The 7311-nt window shown below is 42.5% G+C and overlaps 1 non-coding gene across 1 annotated transcript; it reads right to left on the bottom strand.

Annotated features, from left to right (window-relative positions):
- Positions 1 to 6047: 6047 nt before the first annotated feature.
- Positions 6048 to 6157, bottom strand: LOC117803663. Its single transcript, XR_004627600.1, has one exon. It is a non-coding gene; the product is annotated as a U6 spliceosomal RNA (small nuclear RNA).
- Positions 6158 to 7311: the final 1154 nt, after the last annotated feature.

A 7311-nucleotide genomic window follows, 5' to 3' on the forward strand; every position in this document is an offset into this window, starting at 1 on the left:
TTTAAAATCTGGCAATATCTGTTGTGTCCTAGTCAAGCCCATCAAGAACAAAGTGACCAGAATGTCTGGAAGAGCGGAATTAGATCAAAGTGCTCTTCCATCCTGGATTCCCTTAAATAATGTATGGGATTAAAAGTCTTATAAAGAATGGAATTCAATTAACTGGTTCCTCTTACTATTCTCCTAAAGCAACACTGACTGAAGGAATACATCAGCCCCAGGACGCAGGCACATCACTTAACCCTGGTTGGAATGAATTCTTTTTATATGATTATTTTACTGTGGTAAAAATACTTCATAATCACTTTTTAGCTGTTCCAGAAAGTCTCAGAACCTGGTCAACATAATTGCCCATCAAGAATGGAGGGAGTGTGGAAGCAACACAGGCAGACATATGGTCAGAAGAGAACGGAGGGGACAAAAGTAATGTAGTAGATAGTAGATCCCTTTCCTCGTGACCTGTTTCTGTCGGAATCCACAGAACTGTACCCCCCCACCCTGAAACCCTCAACACACAGAACCCAGTGAGCATTAGCTCAACAGCCCCTCTGCCAGGTTCTGCTCAATCTGCAGAAAACTCTCACAAAGTCCTTTGGTAAATGCCCATCACTGTCCCTTTACCTCGACACGTGGTACATTCCCATTCTGTGTGTGGTATATTCTCATTCTGTGTCTCGTGGCCTTGGGGCACGGGGGCTGTGAATGCCAAACTTATTTCATATTCCAATAGTATTCAAGCCTAAAAAAACAAGCTGAACTCTTTGTTTTCCCAAATAAATAGATAGATAAAGGAGGTCTACTCTGAAGCAGGAGAGAGGTACAAAGTTCCCGCCAGCCCACACTTCCTTGTGTCCCCTACCCTGGCAGCCTCTGGGGACACTGTACAGGGAAATCCGGCTTCTTAGAAGACATTATAAAAACAAGTGACAACGAACTGCCCAGCAGATGTGCTGATGGAAACCAGTGTGGGGCCCCCTTCCTCGTTCCCAGAGCACAAGCGCTGCTTTAAATGGCCATCTGGAGACAATTAGGGTCAACAGCTCAGTAACTATTTGAAAATGTATAAAAGTCCTATTATCTCTTCCCTCCGGGAACAGTACTCATGTTCGAGGCCCTGCTCTGGGTACCAGAAGAGGGGAGAACCCAATGCTGGAACCTTCTGAATTACACATGAATATGACATAGAGAAAGGATGTGTTGTCCTCAGAGGCAAAACAAAGGCACCTCTAATAATCTGGATGGGAGCTTCTGGTTGGACATCAGGTTTTTGGAAAAGCAGAGATCACAGCTCTCAAAGTTCAGAGTAAATCTCTCCAGCCTTTTTAAAGGTAAGTGAAAAATAATACACCTTCCCTGGGTGAAGGCAGGTGAACCCCCCCCTCCCAGCAAAACTCAACAGTCTAGAGGCTAACTCCTGCCCTAACCCTCATTCTTGCTAAGGAATTAGAGTGTCCCGAGGATTTGAAGGTCAAAGGAGGATCAAGAAGCACAGCTAACGACGTACACGGAGAAATAAAGGGAGACTCTGCCCAGCCAAACTCGAATGTGCTGGAAAAGGGTGTGTGAACATTGTGAATGATACTGTATAAAATCAAATTGCTCCTGCCTCCAGGCTCACCAGAATCTAGCCTTTTTAGAAACATAAAGGTGGAAATAATCAAAATGTGGTCTTTCTATAATTCTTCTAATTTTCGGTGAGAACAGTTATGTGATTTCATAGCATGCTTGCTTATTAGTTTTCCAAGTGGGAGTGTTGGCAGCGCGCATGCCTGTGTGTGTGGAGGGGCAAGGCAGACTGTGGGGGAAGGCAGGAGTCCCCTCACCCTTAGAAAAAGAGCTGAAGACACTGACATCCAACCTGTGGGTCAGTTGTGGCTGAGAATGGTGCTTTGCCTTGGTCACATGTTCCCTGCTACCTGAAAAGGGTGCCGCACATAGCTAGAACAGCAGACACCCACAAATCTGCAGTCCCCCAGAGATTTTAGTGTGTCCTGAACTTTGTAGCTGGACAGTGCATTAGTTGAGGCAAAAGGAAAACATTAACTCAGTTTTCAAAAGGAAAACCTTCCAAGGGGCACCTGCGTGGCTCAGTTGGTTAAGCAACCCACGCTTGATTTCAACTCAGGTCCTGATCTCAGGGTCATGAGATCTTGAGGCCCAAGTCGGGCTCCATGCTGGGTGTGGAATCCGCTTGGGATTCTTTCACTCCCTCTGCCCCTCCCCCCAATTTGTGCACTTTCTCTCTCTCTCTCTCTCTCTCTCTCTCTCCCTCTCAGAAAAAAATAAAAAAGAGAGAGAAAACCTTCCAAAAACTAATTCTCTAGAGAGTTTGAAGTCTTATAAGTTCTAATGATTTATAGACAGATTCTCCTAAGGGGTAAGGAAATTCATTTTGGCTCCCAGAAATCATATGAACGAAGGTGAAATTTCTCCATATAGTCATTTCTCTCCTTACTCATTTACCCTCTTCTTCTGGACCCCTTCCCACCCCTGCCTTCTTCATAGGTCCCACCTAAAGCAGGTTACTGATCTCCTTAGACTGTGTTCTGGGGTTACATAAATATGGGGACTGACCTATGAAAACGAGAATGACAATCATTTCATTATGGGCTTTTTTTGTGCAGTGGCCTATTTTTTCTTATGTACTTGGCCATGTGTTACTTCGGGTTTTTTGTTCAAATTGTGTGGTTTCCCATTGTGATTAAAGACAAGCAGGTTACTTTCCTCCTTCTTTATCATTTTTTAAAAAATGGGTATTTTTTTTAATGGGACGAAAAACTTAGTATCATCAATTATTTTTCTAAAAAACTAGATTAACAACCTTTTAAGGTAGATAGGAAAAAATGCCCACACATACATATATATACCCACTCACCACAAAACCCCTTCACACATTTAGGCATCTAATGCAATGCAGTGTATGCACTACTGCAAACATTGATTAATCTATTCCAAATTTTCTCCATGTTTACATAGTAAAAACAAATGTATTACTTAATTTGAGATTGGACCTCCTCAATGGTCAGCATTTCTAGAGTTTTCAACAACTTCAGAAGATATGAAAACTCTGGCAATATCTTTCCTATTTGATTTTTTTTTCCTAAAAAAAAGTCATTTGATAGCCGGAGGCTGGCTCTCTCCCTTTCTCTATTTCTCTGCCTGCAGTGTCCATACAAACTGTCTAGTCTTCTTCCTTCCTTCTTTGAAAGGAGAAATTGCTCTTTTTCGCCATTCAATTGCAAAAAGAGAAGGACCATAGACCATAGCGTATCCATACCAACAGTATGACACCAGTCCACAATCACAAAAGCTTAATTCTCCTTTATAACAGAGACACCTTTCCTCCCACCTAGTGGTTAGGAGCTGACAACTCTAAATACAGTGACATCTTGGGGCACCTGGGTGGCTCAGTTGGTTAAGTGGCTGCTTTAGGCTCAGGTCATGATCCTAGCATCCTGGGATGGGTCCCGGGATGGAGCCCTGCAGCATCTGGCTCCATGCTCAGCAGGGAGCCTGCTTCTCCCTCTGCCACTACCCCCTCCTCTCTCCCTCTGCTCATGCTCTTTCTTTCTCTCTAATAAATCAATAAAATATTTTTAAAAAACATAAATACATACATACATACATACAGTGGCATCCTTAGCAACCCTCTCTAATACAAGACAGGATAAAACTTCCTGCTTTTAAAGATATATTACCCACCTTGAGTTTCAAATCCTAGTTAATGCAATCATTTAAAATATATTTAAACAAGGGTGCCTGAGTGGAATAGTTGGTTAAGCCTCTGACTCTTGATGTCAGCTCAGGTCTTGATCTCAGAGTAGTGAGTTCAAGCCCGGCATTGGGCTCCACGCTGAGCATGAAGCCTACTTTGAATGAATGAATGAATGAATGAATGAATGAATGAATGAATGAATAAAATTTTAAAAAATAAAGTCGAATATATTCAAACAGCATGTAACAGAATTTTAGACTACAATACAAAATAATTTCCCCCCCAAGTACCTTAACCTGAGATCAGAGTCATTTGGACCTCAGTTCCTAGTGTTACTCTCCATTTCCTGGAATTGCCAGCGTTGGAAAGCACACTAACACAGCTGTCTGTTGCCCATCCACAGCATTACCTCCTCTAAAAACAGCCAACCGAATGTTGCCCAGCTTCGAAGGATCGCCCTCCATCAACTCTTTCAAAGCCCCTCCCTCAGAACACTGCTTAAGTGGCCATGGGGTTTGCTTAACTTGCTAGACATTGGTTTTCCTAATTCTGTTGAGAACATGTGTCATACAAAAAGGCTTTCCTTTCCTTTCTTTGGACCTCAGTTGTTTTTTGTTTGTTCTTTTTTTCCCCAAATTGAACAAAAGTCCCAGAAGATCTCTTCTAGCAAAACCAGAATCCAAGGTCTGAATCCCGACTCTGCTATTGGCCACCTGAGCGAAACCTGAACTTCTCACTTGTTACATACTCATCTCATGGTGGCTGGGAACACTGCAGGAAATACACGTAACATGCTGGACACGGTGCCAATTCTCTGTGACTCCCACGGAGAGCTGGAGACTCATTCTCTTCCCTTTGAACATGGTCTGGGCTTAGTGACTTGCCTTTAAGTACAGATCTCTGAAGCCAGGTCCTAAGAAGTTTTTTTAGCTTCAAGCCAGGCCTTGTGGAGCAGTTGCTTTGGAAGCCCTGAGCTACCATATAAGAAGTTCACTACCGTGAGACCACTTTGCTAGTTAGGCCATGTAGAAAGACTGAGATTACATAAGCTGTTTCAGCCCACAGGTATTCATGTCATCCTGGTGAAGGCCCCCAAACATTGTAGGGAGCAAAGAAGAGGCTCAGGTGATCTCACCAAACTCTCCAAATTGCAGAGTTATAGCAAAATAAATGACCATCACTGTTTTAAGTCACCGCGTTAGGCAGCAAGAGAAAACAAGACTAGCCATCCAAGATCCTTGAGGAGAGACAGTGCCCAACCCATCATTTCCCCCATGACTGCTGAACACGGAGTTTCATAGGTGCCTATTCACTCTTCATTGCCAAGTCAATACTGTGCTTGTTGGGAGGGGAGACAGTTGTTGAAAACCAGGCCAACACTTACGCAGCACAACACTAAGCTGAATGAAGCCTTCTTGATGCCATATTGATTTGCATCCCATTTGGAAAAGTACCTTCAGGTCTTTAACTAGAACTGTAAAGGCCCCCTTTAGAGCTGTGGAAATCCAAACAAACCCACCAGAGAGAACCTCAAGGAGAATCTAGTGAGGTTAAGACATCAGGACAATGCATAAGGAGAACACTCATCTTAATGGGATTTACCTGCATAGAGATGAAGCATTTGGGCAGAAAAGTGGACTTCTGCTTTAATTTCCATGATATACAGTCGATGACTTTTACACCATACATAATATTTCCTGCCAAATCACTAGTAGCCTGACGCACACAAATTCTACTTAGTTACCTTAATAAAACACAGATATGCTAACAGCACCATTGATCTTGGGGCTGTGGGCAGAGAAGTGCTGGGCTGCGTAGGAATGTTTACACCTCCGTGAAACCTCCGATGGGACATTAGGTACTTTACATGGATATGCTCTTTCTGGTTTTCTTTCACTTTATTTTTTAAATTATTTTTTCAAGGAGCTCAGTAGAAATTCACTCTGAGAAATGAAGAAAGGAGAACTTCCAGAGGAAATGATGGCGTCTTTCTTTAAAATATTTACCAAAGGAAATCATATGCAAAGCTATTTTCTTTGTGTGAACAGGATGTCTTCCATACATTTGCATTTCCCAGGCTGAGCTTGAGATTGGCAAACGTGAATTCATACACAATCCCAGGCTCCCATATATGCACGAATGCATGTCAGTAAACCGATCTTTAAAAGCTGGAAGGAGAAAATGAAACCCGAACTTCTACCCTTCCATTCATGACACTGTTGAAAGACGTTTTCAGTTAGACTATAATTGATTTAAAAAATCGTAATTGGGTAAAATAGCTTTGAACAAGATTTTATAGAATGTTTGAATTGGAAGGTANTTTTTTTTTTTTTTTTATATGGAACGCTTCACGAATTTGCGTGTCATCCTTGCGCAGGGGCCATGCTAATCTTCTCTGTATCGTTCCAATTTTTTTAGTATATGTGCTGCCGAAGCGAGCACTGGAAAATAGCTTTGAACAAGATTTTATAGAATGTTTGAATTGGAAGGTATCTTCAAGGTCATTTTTTATTTTTAAGAACTAGAATCTCTCTTTAAAGAAACTCTGAAGAAGTAGTCCCTTATGTAAAACAGGCGATGGGTAGAGATGCTCTTGTTGGATGGCAGTTGGGTTGCGGGTGGGCTAAGGTATTGTGGTCACTCTTGAAGTCCTTCAGCAGAACCTAGAGCAGGATAGGAAGTGGTTTTCACAGATGTAGGCCCACCCTGTCTTTTTACAAATTAGCAAACTATGACCTAGAGAAGTTTCATGGGAGCCCAAGGTCACACACCTCGGTCAATGGCATTACCAAGATGGCTAGAACCCAGAACTTCTTAATCCTAGATTAGGCTCCATAGGCTCAGTCCTGACAAGTCTGAACTTAACCTGCTGAGACACTGAGCAGGTGGCATAACGTGATGACAATATATCATGTACACAGTGGAGGCCGCTGGCCACCATTCTCCAGAGGCAGGCCCCCATACATGCAGAAGAGCCTAGCCTCTTTACCTAGCCTCCACTTACCTAAGGGACAAGCCCGGGCATCACCAACCAATCAGCATCACTCAACGACATTGCTCTCCTAACATGAGACAGAGACCACTGACACCTTTTACCTTTAAAAGACCTTCTTCACTCTTCTCTCCAAAATCTCAGCACCCCCCCCCCGCCAGAGTCTAAACTCTGTATTAGATTGAGTATTCTGCTTGATAATAACACTATCCCTACTAAGCACTCCATCTTTGGTCTCTCTAGTATTTTCTCTTTCACATTACCCCATGCAGTACCACCCACATTCAGATGGCTATGAACTTACAGGCTGGCGGAATCAAAGCAAACACTAATAAGATACCCAGTGGATTCCATCTGAATAGACGACTGTGCTCAAAATACATGCTTTTCCATGTCCTCAGCAGCATCTCACTTTTCCTAAAGAAAAAAAGTTATCTAGAAAATTACCTCTAATTTTACTGTAAATGTCCCATGCAGATCCACAGCTAATATAATCTTAGTCATAATAGGTGTTCAGAAATGAAAACGCAGAGTTCTTGAGTTACAGTCTAAGGAGATTAAAACAAAAATAAAACAGATGGATCCACACCATCTGAACCTCATC

The sequence above is a fragment of the Ailuropoda melanoleuca genome, chromosome 8 (genome assembly GCF_002007445.2).
Source record: "Ailuropoda melanoleuca isolate Jingjing chromosome 8, ASM200744v2, whole genome shotgun sequence".
Lineage (NCBI taxonomy): Eukaryota > Metazoa > Chordata > Mammalia > Carnivora > Ursidae > Ailuropoda > Ailuropoda melanoleuca.